Raw genomic sequence first — 23,620 nt, forward strand, 5'->3', positions numbered from 1 at the left:
TTTAAGAAATATGAGAGAAAGATGAGGAAGGAATAATGGAAAGCCAAAAACGTGAATATACAAACAGAGAGAGAGAGAGAGAGAGAGAGAGAGAGAGAGAGAGACAGAGAGAGAGAGAGAGAGAGAAGCATTGACGAAAAAATAAGATTACTCACCTGATGAGCTGCAGAAAATTTACGAGATAGAAGAAGAGAAAGAGATGCAAATGAAAACACGCGGGGGAGAAAAGTATTGACGGGGACACGAGGTTATGTTAAGTGAGGCCTGAAGGGTTTGGCAAGAGAGAGAGAGAGAGAGAGAGAGAGAGAGAGAGAGAGAGAGAGAGAGAGAGAGAGAGAGAGAGAGAGAGAGAGAGAGAGAGAGAGAGAGAGAGAGAGAGAGATCTACATTTGGATTAGAGAAAGAAAAGACAAAAAATGCAGGTGTAAAGAGAGAAACTGTGTGTGTGTGTGTGTGTGGGGGAAAACGAAATAGTGAAGTAAGAAAAGAAATAACGATTCACACTCACATTTCTTACCGAATTCTTACTCTTGCTCGGGTGTGAGTGCTGGAGTGTGTGAGAAAGAGAGAGAAACAAAAATAAGTATTGCACTCTGATATGACGCCAGACGACCGAAATTAAATGACAACACGAATACTTGTAATATCTTTTATGGAAGGCGTGGCAGTGCTAAGATATAAAGGGGGTAAATTCCTGTTTAGCTTATTTATTTGTTTATTTATTTATTAATTAATTTATTTATTTTTTGCTTTCCATTGTTGTTACGCGGAAAGATGGATGGAAATTAAGTACCTTCATAATGTCTCTCTCCTCTCTCTCTCTCTCTCTCTCTCTCTCCTCTCTCTCTCTCTCTCTCTCTCTCTCTCTCTCTCTCTCTCTCTCTCTCTCTCTCTCTCTCTCTCTCTCTCGTCAAACCGCTGTAGAGTGAAATAGAAAGACAAAGAAGAAAAAACTGTGAAGTATTCCTTAGTGTATTTTCTTTATTTCCTTTTTATTTTCCCCCATACATGTCTGGGTAAAGTTTAAAGGAAAAGAAATCCTACGATAATGCACCTGCTGTTTCAAGATGTCTCGTAATTTTGGATGTTCTTTCTGACTATACTATTTTTTGAACTCACCTCTTCAATGTTTTTATTATATATATTTTTTTTATTTTCTGTTACCTTCAGCCAGATTCCCTCTTTAGTGTAAATGTAGGAATATAAGTGACGTCTCTACGTGCTACAAGGAAAGACAATAAGATATATACGCCGCACATCCTTTCCCACGTGTTGCAGTATTACACCATACATACGAGTATATCTTTCTCTTCCACGTGTTGCCGAAATGCCATAATAAACACATACTTCCTCAGTCGCCAAAATGGAAAGAAAAGGAAAATGCGCCTTCTTTGCATAATATTCCTCGTTGGTTTTCTTCCCTGAAATTCCCAAATACCACTCTCGGTAAAATGCGCTGAGAGGCTGTCAGTTTAGTAATAGTGGTGGCGGTGGTGGTGTTAGTAGTAGTAGTAGTAGTAGTAGTGGTGGTGGTGGTGGTGGTAGTAGTTCCTTCCTTCCTTCCTTCCTTCCTTCCTTCTCGTTCTTGGTAACTAGATTCCCTCCCTCCTTTGTTTCCTTCTTTCCTTCCCTTTTGCTGTTCCGTCCTTCATTTTTTTTCCTTTCTTTATTTCTCTTAAGTAATAGTAATAATAACGATAGTGTTGAGATATTCTGACAAGCTGGGAAGTGGATGTGAAAGGAGACAGACAGGTGTGTTGAGGCGAATAAACTCTCCTCATTACACCTGTCGCTCTTTTTTTCCACCTCCACTTCTCAATAATGATAATAATAATAATAATAATAATAATAATAATAATAATAATAAATAAAAACGACAACTTTACTCGCAGACATAATTATCAAGAAAAATAAAACATGAGGTAATAAAGGTGGATATATTAAAGAAAACAAGAAAACGAGCCCTGCAATCATTAATAATCTTGATAAGTGAGAAAGAAATCTGTGACACCTTGCCGCATTTTGCTCACCTCCGCTGCCTTGCTTAATACTGAATCTTGGGCGTCCGCTACCCACACAGTGCTGAGTTAATTAATGGAGAGACTCGCCACAATGTAAGGTGCGCCATATACAACCCCAAGTCTTCATCATATTACATTTTCTTGCGTTTATGAGTTAGGGTTTATAATTTACAGTGGTGAAATGATTAGCGAAATGAGTGTCAGGTGAGGAGACAGCCTTCCCAACACGTCTACATATAAGACACCATATTACGACCTCGAGCCTTTAATCTTCTATTCTCACATTCAAGTTAATTAGTTTAATTTATCAAGTCTCAAAGGTGTTACGTAAGATTCTAATTTTGTACTGTTCACCTTGGAGGGATGGAGGTGCGGGCAGGTGAGGAGAGACAGGTGACAGCTGCTGGGGACTCGAATCCTCCCCTGCTGATTAGAGTATAAGAAAGTCTGTCCATCTCTCTACGGATCGTGTTCGTAAAAAGGGAAGAGAATCAAGAGAACCACGTTGGAAAGACCACAGTGAAAATGGAAATATTTGAAAGAAGAAAGAGGGGAAGACCGAATCGACTGGGTGGAAGAGGATGTAAGGCAGAAAGAGAAAGACGAAGCAGAGGCACACAGTACAACCACATGGAGAACCGTAATCGGAAACAGCAACTTTGTATACATAAAAATGGGACGCAAGTTGATGAGATGATGATTGGTAGACGCTGTATCAGAATGATTTTCAAAGGCCCTAGAGATGATTAGCGTAGTTTTCATGTATGTTTTCATGTTAAGGGTGCAGAATTAATATTAGAATGTCGCTACTATTATGCTAACACTAATGGAAACTCGCACCAAGTCCCACTGGAGCCTTGTGATTGCCAGAGAGAGAAAACGAAGAAACTGCTTCGTAATATTTTACTGTAAATCTTAGTATTTCTTGCGTATTAGAAAAAAGGTAAGAGAGCCGCGAGAGTGTGAAAGGACGTGTGTTAATTTGAAAGGCGCTGCAATGGATGGATGAAGCAGAACAATATGAGGGATGGAAGGAAAGAGAGAAGAGAAAAGTTGAAAAAGAGCGGGAGATACTGGATGTGCAAAGGAAGGGAGAGGTAAGCATATCTTCCTCTATTTGTCAAGTGAGCGAGAGATGAGGAAATGTGAGTGAATGATGAAAGGAAGGAAAAAGAAATTACAAAAAGGCAGAAAAAATGCAGCAGACAAGGCAAAGAGGAGGAGGAGAGGAGGAGGAGGAGGAGGAAGAGGAGATGAGGGACAAACAAAACGTGGAGGACAATGAGAATGAGAATGACAACACTGAACAAGAGCAACAGGAAGGAGAAAAACAAAACAAAACAAAAAAAACAAAACGAGAATGTCAGAGAGAGAGAGAAAGAAAAAAAAACGGGAATGACTAAAAGAAAAAGGAAGATGAGAGGAAAACCGAAGAGAACAATGATGAGGAAGAGGAAGAAAGAAAAGGAAGAAAACGAGCGTGACAAAGAGAACGATGACGACTGATGAAAAGGAGGAGGAGGAGGAGGAGGAGGAGGAGGAGGAAGAGGGAAAATCGAAGTGGAGGAGGTGGAGGAAGAGGAGCATTAGGTCGCCCGCCACACATTCCAGGAACCGTCTCCCCCATCCAGGAATCAGTCTTCTTCCTAAACGTTGCTTAGATGGGCGAGTTAATTAATGTTTTTTTTTTTCTTTTTTTTTATTTCCTTCTGCTGCTGTTGCTCCTCCTCCTCCCTCTTCCTCTTCCTCCTTCTGTTATTATTTCCTTTGCTTTTGCTCTTCTCCCTTCTCTCTCCTCTTATTTACTTTGTCTGTTTTCCTTTCCTCTTCCTATCTCTGCCTTTTTTTTGTTTTCTCCCTCTTCCTCTTATTATTTTCTTTGATTCGCTTACTCTCCTTTCTCCCTCATCTTTCTCCTATCTCCTCTGCTTTACCTTTTTTCTCCTTTCTCCTCTTATTATTTCCTTTGCTTCGCCTATTTTCCTTTTCCCGTCTTTCTCCTATCTTCGCTTTACTTGTCCTCCCCTCTCCCTGCTCCTCTTATTTCCTTTACTATGCCTGTTCTTTATCTCTCCTCTTCCTCCTTCTATCGCTTCTATTTTGTCCTTTTCTTTCTCTCCTCCTCGCCTGTTGTCCTATCTCCTCTTCCTCGCATCTCTTCTTTGCCTGTCTCCCTTCTCCCCTCCTCTTCTTCTCATTATTTCTTTTGTTTTGCTGGTTCTATCTTCCTCCTCTTCCTCGTCCTATTTCTTCTTCTCTTTGCCTGTTGAATTTTAACGTCTTTCCACCCAGGATAAGAATGCTAAATAAAGGCTTCATTAAACTTTGCAGCTTATCGAAACAGCAGATGCGTGGTGATTTCATAGAAGTGTTTCCAAGGATTCGAAAACATAAGTGCATCGAAATTTTCGTATTGCAAGTTGATTAAACAAAAGGAGTCAGGGAGGAAAAACTTAAACTGGTAAAAGAGTCTGGGGCGAAAAAAAAAAAAAGCTTGAAATTTATTCTTACTCCTTCAGTTCGAATCGTGAACGTGTGAAATTCTTTTATCTTTCAATGCCGAAAGTAAATAACTGCCAAGGAGAAAGTCACACGTTATTGTCTTAGTAAAGATTGATTTGGTTGACGTGTTACGAATGCTTGTTTTGTGAAGTGACGGTGTTTTAGAGTGATACAGATGGTCTGGCACTTTGTTTTTATTTATTTTCTTCATTATTTGTGCATTTATTTATTTCTTTAGTTTGGTTGTCGATCAGATAGCTGTTGTTGGGTTTGGTGTTCGTGTTACTACTACTACTACTACTACTTATTTCGTTTTTATTATTTCCGTTGATTTATTTATTCATATGCTTCTTTATTATTATTTTTTTCTCTCTCGGTATTGTTCGCACAGTAGTTCCAATAGAGATCTTATTGATTTTGTGAAACTACACTATTAACTTTTTCCGCCCTCCCCTGTTGCCTGACTCTTCTTCCTCTGCTGCCAGCCGTGTCTAGAGGAAGCAGTGGCGGGGAGGTAGGGGGGCGGTGCCTTTCTCTTAACTGTCCTGCCTCGCCATTGATTACATTTTTACTTTACCACAATCTCGTGAAGGCCAACAGGTCTGCTGATGCTTATTCTTTCTTTATGTTCCTTTGTGTCGCATCATCTACTTCTGCCTCTCGTACTTGTCTTCATTTTTCTCCTCCTCCTCCTCCTCCTCCTCCTCTTTTTTATCTCTTTCCCGTTGTACCATCCTATTAATTCTCATTTTCGTATCCTTACTAGCTTCCTCCTCTTCCTCCTCCTCTCTTCTCCTTCTCCTCCTCCTCCTCCTCCTCCTCCTCCTCCTCCTCCTCCAGAAGTTTCTTAATTTTCTGTATTGCCTTCCCCTTGGCAGTTAAGATCTGTAGAATGGAGTAGTTCCCTCAAGCAGGCAACCTCCTTTACAGCCAGCACACTTCCTCGTGCCTCCTCCATCCTCCTTACCCGTGGTCTCTGTTGTTGTTGTTGTTGTTGTTGTTGTTGTTGTTGTTGTTGTTGTTGTTGTTGTTGTTTTCTTCTTCTTCTTCTTCTTCTTCTTCTTTTTCTTCCTTCTTCTTCCTTCATCTCATTTTCTACTACTACTACTACTACTACTACTACTAATACTCCTCCCCAGGTCTTATTTTCTTATTTTATGCCAGAACATTCTTAAAAAGTGAAGTATAGCTTTGAGAGAGAGAGAGAGAGAGAGAGAGAGAGAGAGAGAGAGAGAGAGAGAGAGAGAGTCACACAAGTCACAAAGCAGCATTCATAAACACGTCTACATACATACATGCGCTGGACGACTTAAAAAAATAACCTATCATACTCGTACCTTTCACCTGACTGGGAAAGGAAGAAATGCGTGGGACTCCTGGAGAAAAGAATTTATATATATCCTCCATGACTTTACGAGACAAAGGACGGAGACACAAACGAACACAAATGAGGGACAAGGAGCGCGTAGTCCCGTTGATCCTTACGAGAGAAGAAAATTGTGACAGATTCCGGCATTAAAGTTGAATTAGGTCTTTAATATTACACGTAGGGTATAAAAGGGGAAGGAGAAAGAGGGGTAAAATGACCGTGCTTGTTATGGATTATATTTCCTTCACACCTGAATACGTAACATGAGAGCGGTGAGGGTAGAGGATTTAACAACCTGATCTGCAGTATTAACCTCTTGATCGTGTAAGATTTCTGACCAAGAAGAGAAAACGAAGGGAAAAGGAGCAGAAAGAGACAGAGTTACAGAGTTAACTAATAAGAATATGATTAATATTTTTTTTACTTTTGTTCATAGAAAACGAAGGAAATAGGGTCAAAGGCATATTGAATACCATACGAATAACAGAAAAAACTACGTGGATGGAAGAATTATATTAACCTTTTATCTAAGCCATACAAATCTGAATATAAAATGTGACGAAAGGGGAAAATAACAAACGAACACTAAATATAATCGCTCAGAAATACTGAACACAAAGGGACATAATATATGCTAACATTATAACACGTAATAAGAGAAAATTGACGCTCCATTATAGCTAAAGAGAAGACCTCGGTAAGAATGAATGGAGGGACACTTCACCAACAGTAGCCTCAAGAAATGTGACGAGAAAGTCCTGCAGGGTTTTTGAAGAAGAGCGATGGGAATTTACAGAACAGGAAAAGATACTGCTCTTAAAACTTGCAAGGGAAGTCACAAGTTGATTATGAAAAAGAAATATTGAAATGTGAAATGTGAATTGTGCAAGAGAGAGAGACAGGGGGAGAGAGAGAGAGAGAGAGAGAGAGAGAGAGAGAGAGGGATCATTTACTCTTTATTGTTCTCGTTAATATCCATGACATATTTGAAATGTTTATTGAAATATATATGGCGTTCGCCCGCGCACACACACACACACACACACACACACACACACACACACAAAGAAAATGAGAAAGAGAGAGAGAGATACACTGTTATATTTTCGTTACCTCTTTTCTTTCAAAATAGAAAGAAAGAAAAATGTGAAGGAAGAAAGAATAAAATTTAAGTAAAAACTAGGCTAGCAATTTTCATAAGTTTGGGAGATGACCAGACTGAAAGACCTCCTGAAAGGGTTCAATTCCCGCTATCTTGTCCCCTCCTCTCTCCCTTCCTTCCCTTCCCTTCCCTTCCCTTCCCTTCCCTTCCCTCCTTCCCCCCACCATCCATCCCTCTCCTTTCGCTTCCCATCGTCTCTTATGTTCATCTTCCTCTTTCGTTTTCCCTTTTCACTCTCTCCCTCTCTCTTCCCCTTCCTTTCCCTTTCTTTCCCTTCCTCCTTCCCATACATCCAACTTCTCTCACTTGTATTTCCTTCCATCGTCTCATCTCTTTCGTTTTCCTTCTCTTTCTCTCCCTCCCTTCCTTTCTCTCTCTTTTCCCCCATCCTTCCCCCTCTCACTTCCCATCTCTTTCATCGTCTTTTCTGTTTGTCTTCTTTCGTTTTCCTTCTTTACTCCCTCTTTTCACCTACCTTCTCTTCCCTTCTCCTTTCCTTCACCTCATTCCCCTTCATTCATCCTTTTCTTCTCTCTTTCGTCCACCGTCTCTTGTATTTAGCTTATTTCATTCTCCTTCACTCTTCCTTTCTCTCTCCCCTTCTCCCCTCCTTCCATCTTCTCTCTCTTCCCTTATATCGTGTCTTTTTATTTATTGTTTTTTACCCTTTCTCCCTCTTTTTCCCATCTAACCTTTCCTTCACTTCCTTCTCCTCTTTCTTTTCTTTTCCTTTATTTCTTCTTTCCTCTCTCATTTGCTCCGTCCTGTTTTTTTTGTTAATCCTCTTTCGTTTTTCTTTCTCAGTCTATCTTCCTTGTCCTGTCCTTTTCTTCTATTCTTCCCTCCTTCTCTTTCTTTTCTCTCTTTCATGCCCTCCGCTCTCTCTTCCAATTAGCTTCCTCTTTCCTTTTAATCCCTCCCTTCCTCTCTCCCCTCCCTGTTTCCTTATCCTTACCTCTCCTCCTCCTCCTTTCTCTCTCTCTCTCTCTCTCTCTCTCTCTCTCTCTCTCTCTCTCTCTCTCTCTCTCTCTCTCTCTCTCTCTCTCTCCCCCCTGCGAACTTCTCTACCTGTTTTTTTTTTTATTTGTTTCTTTTCTTTCAAGGTTTCAGAGTTTCATAGTAACGTTTCCTTGTTCCTTAACTGAACTTTATCAACATTGCCTCCTTGTCTAGTTCCTTTACTCATTATCATTCCTTCCTTCCTTCCTTCCTTCCTTCCTTTCTTCTCTCCTTCCTTCTTCCTTTCTTCCTTACTTAATTGGTTGGTTAGTAGGTAAATTTCTCTCTCCTCCTTTCTTTTTCCTTTCTTCCTTCTTTCATTCATTCATTCTTGCTACTTTTTGCATGTTCTCCCTTTTGTTCTTCTCCCCTTCATTTTCTTTCTTCCTTTATTTCTTTAATTAATGTTTTTTTTCTTTTTTGTTAATGTGTAAACTCCTTACTTTCTCTTTTCTTTCATCCTTCCATCCTTCTTTACCTACTTCCACTTACTTTTCTTCCTTTCTTTCTTCCTTCCTTTTTCTTTCTTTCCTTCTTTCTTTTCTTGCATGCTTTCTTCCTTCCTTCATTTCTTTTTTCTTTTCATTTTCCCAAACTATTCGGTCTTTCCTTTCATATTTTCATCCCTCTTTTTCTTCCTTTTGCTGTTCATTCATTTATATTTCCTCTCTCGTCCTCCCTTCCCCTCCTCCTGATCTTTCCTTAAAATCTTTTTCTTCCTTCTCCCTCCTCCATCTTTCCCTTTTCCCTCGTACTCTTTTTTCATGTTTTCGTTCCATATTTCAAAAGTCGCCTCTCACTATCCATCCATCCCTGCCTGCACACACTCCCTCATCCATTTCATTCATTCATTTATTCATCCATTTCATCAATCACAGCCGTGGCTCCAGTCTGCCTCTGACCAACAAACAGCAACCCTCCCCTTGGCTCACTGGGTAGCGTGGCGTTAACTTTGAGTCCACCCGCCCCCAGCTTTACGTGGTTGAGTAAGGGGCACTTAGGAACACCCTGAAGAAAGTAAGATTCGATAACATGAATCTCCCGCACAATCTTGTAATGTGTGTCTTTTTTAAGGACATATTTAAAGTTTCATGAAAGATTTTAAGTGCAAAGTGGTCTATTTCCATTCACTTGTTCAGCTGCCGGGTATCCAATGTAGGTACACGTAAACACCTCAGTCCATTGCAGTGTGTTTGTGCGTGTGAATGCGAGGTGCTAGACAGCCCGAATCGCTATCAGGTGTTTCGCGTCTTATCTCAACTGCTTTCAACAGGCTCTGGTGGAAGTGAGAGAGACTTCCATGGGCGCTTTCATGGTTCTAGATGGTCGAGTACGGTTTTCGCACCATTAGTTAAAAAAATATATATATATATATATCTGAGAACGACCAATATATGAGACTCGTTCTTTTTTTTTTTTTTATATATGGTTTTAGTGATGGTTGAGCAAGGTTTCCGCACCATCAGTTAAAAAGAAAAAAAACCCTGAGAATGACTAATAAGTGATGTTTAGAGACAGTGATTATAAGAGAACAGACCTTTCCAAAATACAGATCCGTGATTAGAGATATGTATGTGTTTCAGATTAACGAGGCGGATGAGGTACTAGTGGATTTTCCCTGTAAGATCTTTAAGAAATTACAAAGCATTTAAAAAGGAAAAAAAGAAGCTGCAACTTACCTTTTTATCTTTCAAGGCCGTTTGATCACACACAAAACTGTCATTCGTTCACAGCGTTTTCTTACAATAGCTTGTGATATAATTGACAGACAAGCTTGACGCGACTTCATACAAGGTCGACACTCACACCAGAAGAAGAAGCCATCACGTGGACACTGATTCGTTCAATAGAGGGCAGCACTTACTCACAACCTCGTGTTATAGAAGAAATAAGCAAACGACGTGAAAGAAATTATCACACACACACACACACACACACACACACACACACACACAGCCTTAGACAGACATGTTTACTAACTACTCTTTAACTTTCACGCTCCTTGCATGTATAAAAGAGACAAAGATAATCACAGAGGCAGCTTGTAGGTATACTTCTCTCACCTCATTTCTCGAGGGCGACAAACTGAACTCCTGCCTCGGAACAAAAAGGAAGTGGATTAAAAGATGGATAATGCAAGGAAAGTCAACAAAAAATTAACAAGAAAAAAAAACGAAACGAAAAGGGAGAAAAACGAAAACAAACTTCCAACACACAATATTAATTCTCAACTGCGCGTATTCCTTTAAAGCGAGTAAATTAGCGGAAAATATACAAGAGAAAAATACGTGAACTTTGCTATAAAAATGTGTACTCGCTCTTTGAAATAGCTAAGGTCGTGGAAATGTTTGGGCGTGGAAAAAAACGTGGGAATGTTAGGGGGAGCGTGTGAATTTCCTGGTAGTGTGTGTGTGTGTCTATGTGTCTGTGTGTCTGTCTGTCTGCGAGAGAGAGAGAGAGAGAGAGAGAGAGAGAGAGAGAGAGAGAGAGAGAGAGAGAGAGAGAGAGAGAGAGAGAGAGAATTATGTAGAAGAAAGATGACAACATGAATTTGAAAGAGGATACTGAGAGGTGGGACGAGATTCACGTACGTACTAGGAATTCTTTAAAGAACTAAATAGGCATGAGAGAGAGAGAGAGAGAGAGAGAGAGAGAGAGAGAGAGAGAGAGAGAGAGAGAGAGAGAGAGAGAGAGAGAGAGAGAGAGAGAGAGAGAGACTTGCTGTTTACGATACTAGGAAATCTTTTAACGAAACGAGTACTCGTCCACTGCTCCCTCGCTGTACGATGCCTCACTTTACGGTATTTCACTTTCGCGACTTGAATTTATTAAGGAACATTTTATTCCGTGACTAAATTCTGCTTTATGAATGCAAGCGCAAACTGATCGTCACTTGTCGGCATCAGCGTAGCGGGCGACTCAGCAAACTCTACCCTCCCTCCTCCCCCACGCTCTTCCTTGCCTTCGTCTTTGCATTTCTTTATTCTTTAATGTTGGAGTGGAAAATATGCAATCTTAATTGAAATTTCAGGGTTTTCCTGCTCTCCCTCACCAGCCAGAGGAAGAAGGTCAACTGCTGTCATTGTAAGGCTCTCTGTGTCTTTTCATTTATTGATGGACTCGGTAATCAGGTTGTTAGTGCTGAGTCATTAGGGAGCTTTAAGATAAGATTAGACAAATTTAAGGATCGGAATGACATTGGAAGTAGGTAGGCATGTTTCATACAGGGACTGCCACGAGTAGGACTGAGAAAATGAGGAAAAGTTAATGTTACAGATACTTCATGTGATTTTAGTGTGTGTATGTACGCAACCAAATGAACTCCAGTGGCAGGCGAGTCTAAGGATCGTGCAAGGGGAGAATACTGTGGTTTGTTCATAACCCCGTGACTTTTCCTTCAGTAATGTGTCTTCAATAGATTTTACTTCTTAACCCTTTCACTACTATTTGGCACGTCTTTCCTTAATTACTAACCACTCTCAGACATCCTCTCTTCTTCTACAGCCACCTCCAAACATTGTACTGGCTAGAAATTGCGAAATCCATTTTTTAATCCCCTTTCATTGTAGATGCGTATAAAGATTCCATGCATTACTTTTCGTGTTGAGAATTGTTGCATATTGCAGTGAAAGGGTTAAAATATTCTGTCTTGCTTCAAAGGATGTTTACAATCAGTCACCATCCACATTCAATGCTACGATAAGAAATAAAATTGTCATGTAAATAAGTAAATCAGTAAATGCTTCGCCGTCGTTCGTTAGTTCGTGTTTGTTATGTTTGTTTTGATATATGTTTGTGTTGAACCTCTGAATTATTTGAGTCGCTCTTAATTATGCATTCCTAATGTGTCTGCGTATTTCAAGTGACGATAAAGTTTGATCTTGCAGGGAAAAAAATAAAATGGACGGCGAATTCACTGACCTAGATATTAATTAGAATGTGCCATTCTGACTCAGCTCATTGCACACACACTTCATACTCCATTTACGTTATTATTTGCGAATCATAAAGGAGACAGTGGCTGTCTAACTTTAGGCACCATAACTAAATCTCAATCATTAATTAGTTTATCTTAAACTTAAACGCAAGTAAATATTATGCATCCAAATCATTCTTGAACGAAATTAAATCTTCTTAATGTATTCTAACTCAACTTGTGTCATTTTGGATCTAACCTGACATGTTTAAATCCTACATAGACGAACTTCAATATAACTTAATGTATTTTAATCCTACTTAAACGAAGCTAATTGTAACCTGACGCATCTCAATCCTGCTTCAACGAAATGAAATGTAACCTGACGTATCCCAACCTCACCTAACCTCACCCAACTGGACGTAAATCAAACCTGAGTAACCCTAAATCTGACTCTTACTAAACCTTACTTATCCCATACTCACTTAAATGGAACTGAATTTAACGTGTCCAGTCACAAACCATCACGAACTGAACCTGAATTGACCTGGCCTGGCTAAAGGTAACCCTATTCATGCTGAAGAGAAGCCACTCCTCCCTACTAATAACCATATCTTTATTTATTCACTTTAAACCTCATTGACGTTTTCAGTTTAGAAGTGGATGTTCTGTTTGATCATGAATGTAGGGATATGAGTTTGCTGACTGGACAGACCCTCATTAATTAACTAATTGGTTGTTGTTTTAATTAGTCGGTGCGATAATTATGTATTTGTTTGTTTACCAGAGCGAGGCGAGGGCAACTATGCTTCGGGGGAAATGAGCTACAATAGGGGTGGAAATTACCAGCAACACGTGTTTCAATTTATTTTATCTATTTATTCATGTGCAGTGTTATCTTTTTTTTTTTTTTTCTTGTAGCGTAATGTGGAATGAGATCAAATTTTGCACGTCATTAAGTATTTGGTTTATGCTGAAATGAACAAACTGAATAACGGTAAAAAGAAAAAAAAATATGTAGTTTTATTTCAGCGACTCATATTTTCTTCTCGTTATTTATGATTTGTCTATTCATTTATCCTTTTATTCATTTATTCTCGTATGTACTCATTCGTTCATTCATCCATTTTTTTTTTATTTATTCATTTACCTATTTTTATGTACTCTTTCATTCATTCGTTCGTTCATTCATGTTATTTGAAGTGGTCAGGTTGGGTTAGGAATGTTCAGGTCTTCGTCATCGCGCCGCAACAAGACCCACGACAAGTACTGTAGTTGGTGGTTTTGTTGCTCACCACTCACCCCTTTATTTATTCTTCTACGTTATCATTTATTTTATTCACCTTATTTTACTCTTATTATTTTTTTTTTTTTTCGGTTTGACCTTTTAACGTGTTGCGCCAGCTGACCTCGGTGTTGCGGCGGGCGGTGTTGCGGCGGTGGGTTTTTATCTGGCGGGCACATGGGAGGTGTCACGAGGGCTGTGGCGTCTTTACCGTGGTGTTGTGTACAAGACTGAAGGGAGATTCAAATTGTTTCCTCCTACACATGCCCAGTTGCTTCTTTTTTGTCTACTCTCATTTAGAAGAAATACAACTTAATCCTTTCACTGCTAAAGATTTTATTTATAACTTTTTAGTCATACTGTCTTTTCCACTATAGTCTCTTAAGTAAGTTTGTAACATAGAAGACACGATTTTAGCCTCCCATTCTCTTTTTCTATTTGTTCACGTAAACGAATTTGCTTTAGAGTGCCATGAATGTTAACAATAGTAGTAAAAGGATTCGTAACACTGTGTTACCTCGCAAACAGCCAGTCTTCACCTCGCTTGTGAGTGTGGCCAGAAGGATCGCGTGGCAGGAGTTTACTGAGGTATTGTATGTACGGGATTCTGTCAAACGCCTTTTGGAAATCCAGATATACGAGTGTAGCATCTGCTGGCTCGTCTTTATTGCATACATCAGTGTTTATCGTCATGTTATTCATTGATGTGCCCCTATTTTTCACTTACCTTCAGTTTATGTCCTTTGAAGCATTATTTTGGTTATTGAAATCCATTAATTTTACAGTTAACCCTGCATCATCCACAGTAATAAGTTAATCCTTCCATTCGATGTAACCATGAGTGTTTTCTACTCAAAAAAAAAAAAAAAATCAACTGATGTTTTGTTTCCATCAATTCAAGTAAAACAAAGATAAGTACAAAGGATCAAGAAAGCATTATTATTGGAAAGCACTAAAGTATTGTTTCTCCATCATTTTCATTTATGCATTTATCCATCAATTTATTTACTATTGTTTTATTATATATTTTCTCGTCTCCATTTTAGATCGATCATTACAGTAGCCAACGTGTTCCACTCTCACGTTCTCCATTCTCTCTCTCTTTCTCTCTCTCTCCATCACGGTTCCCTTTTATCCCCAGGGCACTGTGGGCGGCCTGCCTCTCCTCATCAGTACTGTGGTGGTTCTCCTAATGGGCCGCCTTTCCCTACTGGCTGATGGAGGCTTTTACTGCAGATATAGTACGTTTTGTTCCTCTGCTGTGGGTAGGAGAGACATACTGACGGAGAAATGGACTGACGGCCGGACGGATAGAAATAGAAAAGAAGGGAAGAAAGGGAAAGGTAAAGGGAAGGAAAGAAAAGGCAATGAAAGAAAAGGAAAGGGAAGGAAAAGAAAAGAGAAGGAATGGAAAAGAGAAGAGAGGAAAAGGATGAAAATGTAAGGGAAGGGATGGAAAGTAAAAAGAAGAGAGAATGGAGAGGAAAGGAAAGGAAAGGAGAGGAGAGGAAAAAACGAAGCGAAGAGAATGAAAGGGAAGGAAAACAAAGGAGAAGGAATTGTAAGGGAAGGAAAGGAAGGGGGAGAGAAGGCAAGGGAAGAGAGTATTAACGTGTTTTATAGATTCCCCTTAATTAGCCAAGGCAGTAAGGCAGCGCAGAATGAGTGTCTGTGCAAGGAACGTCTCCATCTCCAGTCAGCGTTACGTTCAGCAGTATTCCCGCCACCACTCAGGAAATCACCTTTGCTTAGCTTTTGGAATATTAACTGGTGAAGCAAGTAAATTCAATCCAACGCCCAGCACGCGAGAGAATTTAATTTTGAGCGACTTGCAGCAAATTTTGTAATGTGTGTGTATATTTTTTTTGTTTTATTTACCTTGTTTTTTTTAACGATAACAAAAAAAAAAACATCTTGGTCATATTGAATTAACGTAAGGTAGCCAAACCCAAGCTAGCCCAACTCAATAACTCAACTCAATAACTCAATCCAACCTAATCTAAACTAATGTAACCAACCTAGCTTAACGTAACTTAATTTAATGGATCCCAGTCCACCCTAACCTAACCTAACGTAACATAACCTACCTAACTGACCAGATCATACATAACTTTACCTGAACCTAAGCTGCACTCTCTCTCTCTCTCTCTCTCTCTCTCTCTCTCTCTCTCTCTCTCTCTCTCTCTCTCTCTCTCTCTCTCTCTCTCTCTCTCTCTCTCTCTCTCTCTCTCTCTCTCTCTCTCTCTCTCTCTCTCTCTCTCTCTCTCTCTCTCTCTCTCTCTCTCTCTCTCTCTCTCTCTCTCTCTCTCTCTCTCTCTCTCTCTCTCTCTCTCTCTCTCTCTCTCTCTCTCTCTCTCTCGTTCTAGCTCGATCACTGCTATCCATTCCAAACTTCTCCCTTCTATCCTTCCCTTTTTCCCATCCTTCTTTCCTCCCTGTCTGGTACCTTCCCTCCCTCCATCCCTCCTTCTCTATATCTCTCCCTCCTTTCCTGCCTCTCTCTTCCACTCAGCATTTCCCTCACGACTTTTAACTATGATAAATAACAAACTTCACGGCACCAGCAGCAAAAAGCATGAAGCTCAAAAGTACAGGACAAAAATAAAAGGCAGGAGTGCATCGAGTGTGAGTTGCGGGTCCAAAAACACACGTGTGACAGGATGCCTCTGTTTCCGGGACGTGGCGGCGGCAGCGGGGCGTGGTGTGTGTGTGTGTGTGTGTGTGTGTGTGTGTGTGTTGTGTGTGTGTGTGTGTGTGTGTGTGTGTGTGTGTGTGTGTGTGTGTGTGTGTGTGTGTGTGTGTTGTGTGTGTGTGTGTGTGTGTGTGTGTGTGTATCGGGAAAAGGGCGTTTGGATGGAGGAAGGGAAGGATGAAAGAGAGGGGAAAGAGGAAAGACGAGTAGAGAGAAATTGATTGATTGATTTAAGGTACCAAACAACAGGCAGAGAGAGAGAGAGAGAGAGAGAGAGACAGAGAGAGAGAGAGAGAGAGAGAGAGATTCCCAGCTGCACCACACCGCACTCTTCCAAAAAGACAAACTGGAAGGCCGCTGTATAATAATTGTAAAAGCAAATGTTCATCGCTGGAAGGACAACTCAACCAGTCTTGTCCCGGCACCAGCAGCAAGGATGTGGCAGGCGGGCAGAGCAGGCGAGCAAGCGGGGAAACAAGGAAGGAAGCAAGATGTCACAGAAGACGACACCATCCCACCGCTCACTGCGCCAGATGGGACCACGGGCACGTATGGCAAAGACAAGGCTGACCCGCTGACGACTCACTTCTCTTCGCTAAATTGGGGTTGGGGGCGCACCGTACTATGCACCGCACATCTCAGGTCTGGACCATGCGACCCTTCCACTCTGTATTGCTGCACAAGAGAGGTAGCAGCTTCACCAGGCAAATACTACGTAATTAATGTTTTCAGTCAGGGCATGTAACGTCAGGTCTTAATACTGAATGACTGTATTCTGAAGGACTGTCGTTTTATCTCTACTACTTTGAACAGGCTGTAGTGAAGGTCATAGGGGTATTTTACAGGGAGAGGTTATTAAGGATTCTACATTATCGATTATAGAATATACCCATATAAACCCGACGTTTCATCTTTTTTTTTGGCCTTTGAAATTCGTCGATGAGAGAACAAACCATTTAAGAATACGAGGTTTAGTTGCACTCGTTGCTAGACGATGCACCGCCACGGTTCACCACGATCCCATTATACAGCAGCGTCACCAGGTTCATACTTCAAGGCTTTCACTCAGGTTAGGTATCTTCAGAGATCAGTCTACTTGAAAGCTGTCACGCCACACCAGTATGCTAAAACCCTCGCGTCAATAATCTTAAGTGTCTCTGTGTCAAGCCTTGGTTCTCATATTGGGGGAGCGGAAAGAATATTGAACATTTACAAGGACACCAGCGCATTTTGACACTAATGCTGGAGATATGCAAGTCCTCCCTCGCCTGTTTAGCAGTGTGATTGCGATGGCTTCCCCTTTAAGCTTAATGAAATGGTCTGGTACGAGTCTGAACACAATTTCAAAAGATTCGAGTGGTTGCAAAATAAATTATGTAATGCCAGTGCAGCTAGTTATATTTTTGCTCAGTAAATACATCCAAGGCTACACAAATGAATTAACAAGTGCCGTGCTGTCATTACTCTGCATTGAAGGAGATGTGGCGTTCATTTGAAACCCAGTTGTATATAATTTACTAGCAATGACTTCCTTTATTTTATTTATTGATTTATTTACTCTTATTTATATTTATGCATTTATTTATTCATTCATATATTTTTTTTACATCAAGAGACCAAGTACATATGAAACAGTTTCGTTCAACCAAGAGTACAATCCCTTACCGAAATGCTCCAGCCCCTGTCTCCTTCCCTCCCTCGCCCACCTGCATGTACAATATTCAGATTACACGGCCGAGACACAGACACAGCTAACTTTCATAACTTTCCCTCCTCCACACAACAGAGGCGTGACGTAGCGAGCCTTTGTAGCGTTCAAGATAACATTAGCTCATTCTCCCACTCGTTGCACTGCCGCCTCACCTCTCGTCCTCCTTGCCCTCTTAGTCACGCCGCCGTACATCAACAGACAAGGCATGACTATAATCCATAGTGAGCGGGTCTTGGAGTCGGGGGAGGAACGCCACACCATTGCGATTCATGCCCTTAAGTATGGATTCATGAAATGCTTATAAACACAATCTCACACACACACACACACACACACACACGTATTCTCTCCTCTCTCTCTCTCTCTCTCCTCTCTCTCTCTCTCTCTCTCTCTCCTCTACTCTCTCCTCTCTCTCTCTCTCTCTCTCTCTCTCTCTCTCTCTCTCATAAACACATCCAATATTCCCATGTTCGCATATCTTGTATAGCTTGTGTTATTTAAACATTAATTATCTCTTGGAAAATTACGATGCTGGCAGTGAAAACGGAGAGAGAGAGAGAGAGAGAGAGACGAGAGAGAGAAGAGAGAGAGAGAGAGAGAGTACTAGAACATGTATTTCTCACTCTGTTCCCGTCTTTTATAACGCCAGAAACCTTGGTATTTCAGATTAACTGACAAACTTACATAAGCACTTTGGAGGAGCAGGAGGAGAGAGAGAGAGAGAGAGAGAGAGAGAGAGAGAGAAGAGAGACGAGAGAGAGAGAGAGAGAGAGAGAGAGAGAGAGAGAGAGGTGGGAGTAGAAGATTTACTGTAAATTGGAATAGAAATGAAGTAAAAAGATATTGAAGTGTTGGTAGTTGAGTTGCTACTAATGAAGATAATGGTGTTAGTAGTCATAATGATGGTGTTAGTGGTGTTGATGATAATAATGATGGTGTTAGTAGTGATATTTATAAAGATGGTGATGGTGATGAAGATAGAAGTGGTCGTGTTGATGGTGCTGATGTTAGTGATGGTGATGTTAGTGGTGGTGATAATAGTGATGGTGTTAGTGATGATATTTATAAAGATGGTGATGGAAATGGTCGTAGTGATGATGGTGATGAAAAATAGCGGTGGTGATGAGTTGGTAGCACAGATGAAGTGAATAATTACCGCCGTTTTCTTTTTTCCCTTTATTCTTTTTGCATTTTTTCCCTCATTTCATAAAAAAAAAAAAAAATTGAAATCGTTTTCTTTCGCATTTTCACATACGTAATTAGTCCCAACTTTGGGCGAGTGGTGATGGTGGTGGTGGTGGTGGTGGTGGAGGAGGTTTGGATGAGAAAAGAGATAATGATGATAATGGTAATAGTTATAATGTTGATAATGAGCAATTTTATCTGTGATGGTAGGTAATGAAAAGTGTGCTGATAAGTACAACAATAACGATGACTTATTAAACATGTGATGATGATAATTGTGGTAATGATGATAACTGTGCTGGTAACAATAATAATAACTGATTTATTCATTTATATATTTTTTTTTTTTTCGATTTCACATCTGTTTTTCCCTACTGTATCACGACGGTGCCCTCTAACGAACTACTTTGATTTAGCATTAATGAACCGTTACTCTGAGTGGATGCCCTTCCTACCCTCGCACCGTGGCCAGGACTGGAACCCGCGCTCGTGAGGCTCCTTCGGCCCCCAAGTCTCCTGCCGTCCCACTGCACCCCAATAATAGCAATGAAAATAATAGTGAAAAGTGCAACAATGATACTGACAACCACAGCCAGACGAACAACAATAACCAATGAATGAATGATGATAATGGCAATAACAACAACAACAACGTAAACAGCAATCACAAATGGCATAATAACAGACGATGATACAAATAACACTTACAAACAACGACGATGACGATAATAATAATGAGTACGAATAAACACGAAGACTGCTAATTGACCCGACCCTCCCCTGCGCCTGTCTGTATGCACACTGCAGTCATTCGTTGACTTGTTGCCTCCTTTCTGAGAACCCGCTTAACATCCCTGAATACCCCGCCCTCTGGAATTACCTCTCTCTACCTTTGCACTCTGAAAAATTATTAATCCGGCTTTTCGAAAGGGTGAGAGAGAGAGAGAGAGAGAGAGAGAGAGAGAGAGAGAGAGAGAGAGAGAGAGAGAGAGAGAGAGAGAGAGTGCATAGTAATCTCAGGTGTATTACGGGAACACAATACACCAGCACCAGCAGGTAACTCGGCCAGGTGTGAGATAGCTCTCGTAACTCCTCCCTCAAGGTAAAGAAAGAAAGAAAGAAAGAAAATTGTTGCAGAAAAAAAGTGCGATGCAAGGTTGGATAATTTTTCTGTGTGTGTGTGTGTGTGTGTGTGTGTGTGTGTGTGTGTGTGTGTGTGTGTGTGTGTGTGTGTGTGTGTGTGTGTGTGTGTGTGTGTGTGTGTGTGTGTGTGTGTGTGTGTGTGTGTTGCTTCTTGAGATTCTTTTGAAGTGTGTAAATGCGTTGAGAGAGAGAGAGAGAGAGAGAGAGAGAGAGAGAGAGAGAGAGAGAGAGAGAGAGAGAGAGAGAGAGAGAGAGAGAGAGAGAGAGAGAGAGAGAGAGAGAGAGAGAGAAATATCTCTTCATCCTCCTTTGGTAACTACCTTTCCACTTTCTTAATTAAACTCCTCCTCCTCCTCCTCCTCCTCCTCCTCCTCCTCCTCCTCCTCCTCCTCCTCCTCCTCCTCCTCCTCCTAATCCATATTCTTTTATTCCATATTCTATTTGTTGATCTTTTTATTAATGTTCTTTTCTCTTTTACTCTTTTTCTCGTCCTCCTCCTCCTCCACCCGCCCCGCCCCCTATGGTATTTGCCTTCTGTTGATGTCCTCGTCTCTTATTAGTCTTTTCCGCCCTTAGTGAGTGTGTGCCGCAGGCAATGAAGAGACAGAACAGCGGGGCACTTCAAACACTATGTACATGCAGTATTTTCAAACGTTTCAGCATCTTATTTGTACTGCTTTTAACAATGTAATTATTGGGCTGGGTAGGGAGTGTTTCTAGTAGCAGTTATATGATGCGAGTGATGGTGAGATAAGAGTATTTATAATCAGTAAAGAAAAGAGACAGAAACCTCCATGAAAAATCTTACTTATCATCCGTGTCGGTTTTGAAAATAATGCAAATGTAAACTCAGTGTATATTGAAAAAAATCGACGTCTTTTTTTCAACTTTTTTCCAACGGGTTATAGTGAAAATTTATGGGATATCAAGATTGTATCCATAACTGCAGTATTACTTAAATGATGAGAATTCTACGCTACCACTGAAAAAAATAATAAAACACTGAGGAAAACCCCACCAATCATCTCTGTGGTCTTTGAAAACACTGTCAAGCGAGCACCATTCGTCCTTGAATTCGTTGTGATTTCAGTCTCCAGGCACAACAGGGACTTGGCGAAGGACAGCCTGCCAAGAGTAACAAAACCATTCCGCTGAGAAACACATGGAAAGGTAAACACTCAAACTTGTCTTCAGTGCGTCCCCTTGCCTTGTCTGCCTTGGAGGAGAAACAGGAGCGCGTGTGCTGACAGAATACAAGACTGTGTGGCCTGTATTTGTAAACCTTTCAGCGTCCTCATCTCGACTACTTTCCATAAATTGTAATGAGAGATATTTCGATTTTCAAGGGTGTTTCTTTGTGTATGACGACCCCTCTGCACATTCAGTAGAGAAAAACTTCCATAAGAACCTGATTTACAATGACTGGGGCCTTTTAAAGTTTTTTTTTTTTTCAGAGCTCAAGTATATGGGCCTGTGTTTCATAATAGGATAGATATTACACACACACACACACACACACACACACACACACACACACACACACACACACACACACACACACACACACACACAATTTTTTTTTTTTTACGTACTACGAATGTGAAGAGTAATGAAGTAAAGAGAAGTATTATTGATGTAACACTGCCAACAGAAACAACAACAAGAACAACAACAATAACAACAACAGTAACAACAACAACAACAACACTTTTAGCTCATCGACTTGTGTTGTTGACAAAATAAACAAATTGCCACCCACCAATCATTTACAAAAACAACAAATTCAATTAAAAATCTCTCGGGTAAACATTGCAAACAAAACAGGCACGGTGTAGGATTGCCTGGTGTTAGGTATCATCATTTTTCATGTCAATTGGATGAGTGAGTGTGATGCCACCAAATGTTTGCGCATAATTGCCAACTGGATATGTTTTCTCTCTCTCTCTCTCTCTCTCTCTCTCTCTCTCTCTCTCTCTCTCTCTCTCTCTCTCTCTCTCTCTCTCATGAAATGAAAGTGAAAACGAGAGATTTTTCCTGTTTATCATTTTTTTTTATTCCATCGTCTTTATAAATTGGTATTGCCGCTGTCGTTGGTAAAATGTTGTAGATTTTTCCTGTTATTTATTTATTTTTTATTTTTTTTTCTAAATATTCATATTCCAACAGTCACTTAAAATTCTGCAATCCCTGACGCTGCCACTTTGAGCTCAGTGATTGGTGGCCACTCAAAGTATCACATGTACCTCTGAAACGTAACCACTCTAAACGTTTTTTCAGGTAACGAGTTGTGAGTTAGGTAACATGAGGAGAGTAGAGCTGCTGCTTCTCCTTCTTATTCTTCTTCTTATTATTCTTCTTATTCCTATTCTTCTTTATTTCATCTTTATTTCTTTTTTATTTCTTCTTCTTTTTTTCTTTTTTCTCCTTCTCATTCACCTTCTCCTCCTCCTCCTCCTCCTCCTCCTCCTCCTCCTCCTCCTCCTCCTCCTCCTCCTCCATTACAAGATACAGCACACCGTCACATACATAACTTCTATAATAAGTGTTCTCATTACAGCTTAATTTTATTTCCCAGGTAATGTGGCGAGTGAGCTGCCCAAGTTATGTACGTGGCTTCCAAATGTGTAAGTACAGGAAAAATTACTTACTTTCCGTCTCATGAAATAAGTACGCAGGTGTTTATTGCTTAAGGAAAGAGCTGGTGTTGCGGCTACCTGCTTTGTTTACTGTACGCTGGAGAGGAGGAAGGATAGGATGGGAAGAAGAAGAAGAAGCGGGAGTAAGGGAAGGATTGCCGTGGAGGATTGAGTAAGGAATGGAAGTGATAATTAACAGCACAGATTGGTAGAAGGTAAAGGGAAGGATGAGAAGGCGAAGGAACGGGGGCAAGGAAGGGTTGGTGAAGGTTGATTAACTAACTGGAAGAAGGGATTGGAATGAAAGAAAGAGGGATGAGGATCGGCATAGGAAAGAATGGAAAGGAAGAGAAGAAAACATTGAAAAGACAAGAGTATTGGATGAGTAGGCAGGAAGAGAAGAAGAAATAGAACGTGAGGAGTGGCTGGGGAAGATAGGGTTAGGTTGAAAGAGTAAGGGAAGGAAGGAGAGTGGGGAGAGGAGGAGGAGGAGGAGGAAGTAGGAAATAGTTTTCTCACTTAGCTGACTTGCTCCCACACTCTTAGTAAAGGTCTGTGGTCCACTGCAGCAGGTAACCTCGTTATAGACAATGGACTTCTGTACCTCCTCCCCACTCCAGTGCTCGTATCTCTTGTTACTCCTCCTCCTCCTCCTCCTCCTCCTCCTCCTCCTCCATTTTCTCTGTTACTCTTACTTTTTTATCTTTCCTTCCATCCTTCCATTACTCATTCATTCATTCATTTGTCTTTCACTTGACAGATTGAAAAAAAAATGCTTTCCTTCCCCTGCCATCCACATACGACCCTTCATCTTCCTTTCTTTCGCTTCCTCTCTCCTCCTCCTCTCCATTCTTTACCTCTCTCAGTTCCCTTCTTCGTTTTTCCTCCTTCCACTCACTCTTCTCTAATTGTTTCTCTCAGCCTCTCCGTTTCCCTCCTCCCTTCCTGCTCACCCCATTCCTTCTCTCCTCCCTCCTTCCCTTCCTTCCTTCTCTCCCT

At 40.7% G+C, this 23,620-nt stretch overlaps 1 long non-coding RNA gene across 1 annotated transcript in view; it reads left to right on the forward strand.

The window, feature by feature from the left end:
• Nucleotides 1–16,849, forward strand: part of LOC135108661 (uncharacterized) — a 99,394-nt gene extending 82,545 nt beyond the window's left edge. Inside the window, exon 3 of the long non-coding RNA XR_010272378.1 lies at nucleotides 14,396–16,849. This is a non-coding gene — a long non-coding RNA (uncharacterized LOC135108661). The remainder of the gene's footprint in view (nucleotides 1–14,395) is intronic.
• Nucleotides 16,850–23,620: the final 6,771 nt, after the last annotated feature.

This window comes from Scylla paramamosain, chromosome 17 (assembly GCF_035594125.1).
Source record: "Scylla paramamosain isolate STU-SP2022 chromosome 17, ASM3559412v1, whole genome shotgun sequence".
In the NCBI taxonomy this organism is placed as follows: Eukaryota; Metazoa; Arthropoda; class Malacostraca; order Decapoda; family Portunidae; genus Scylla; species Scylla paramamosain.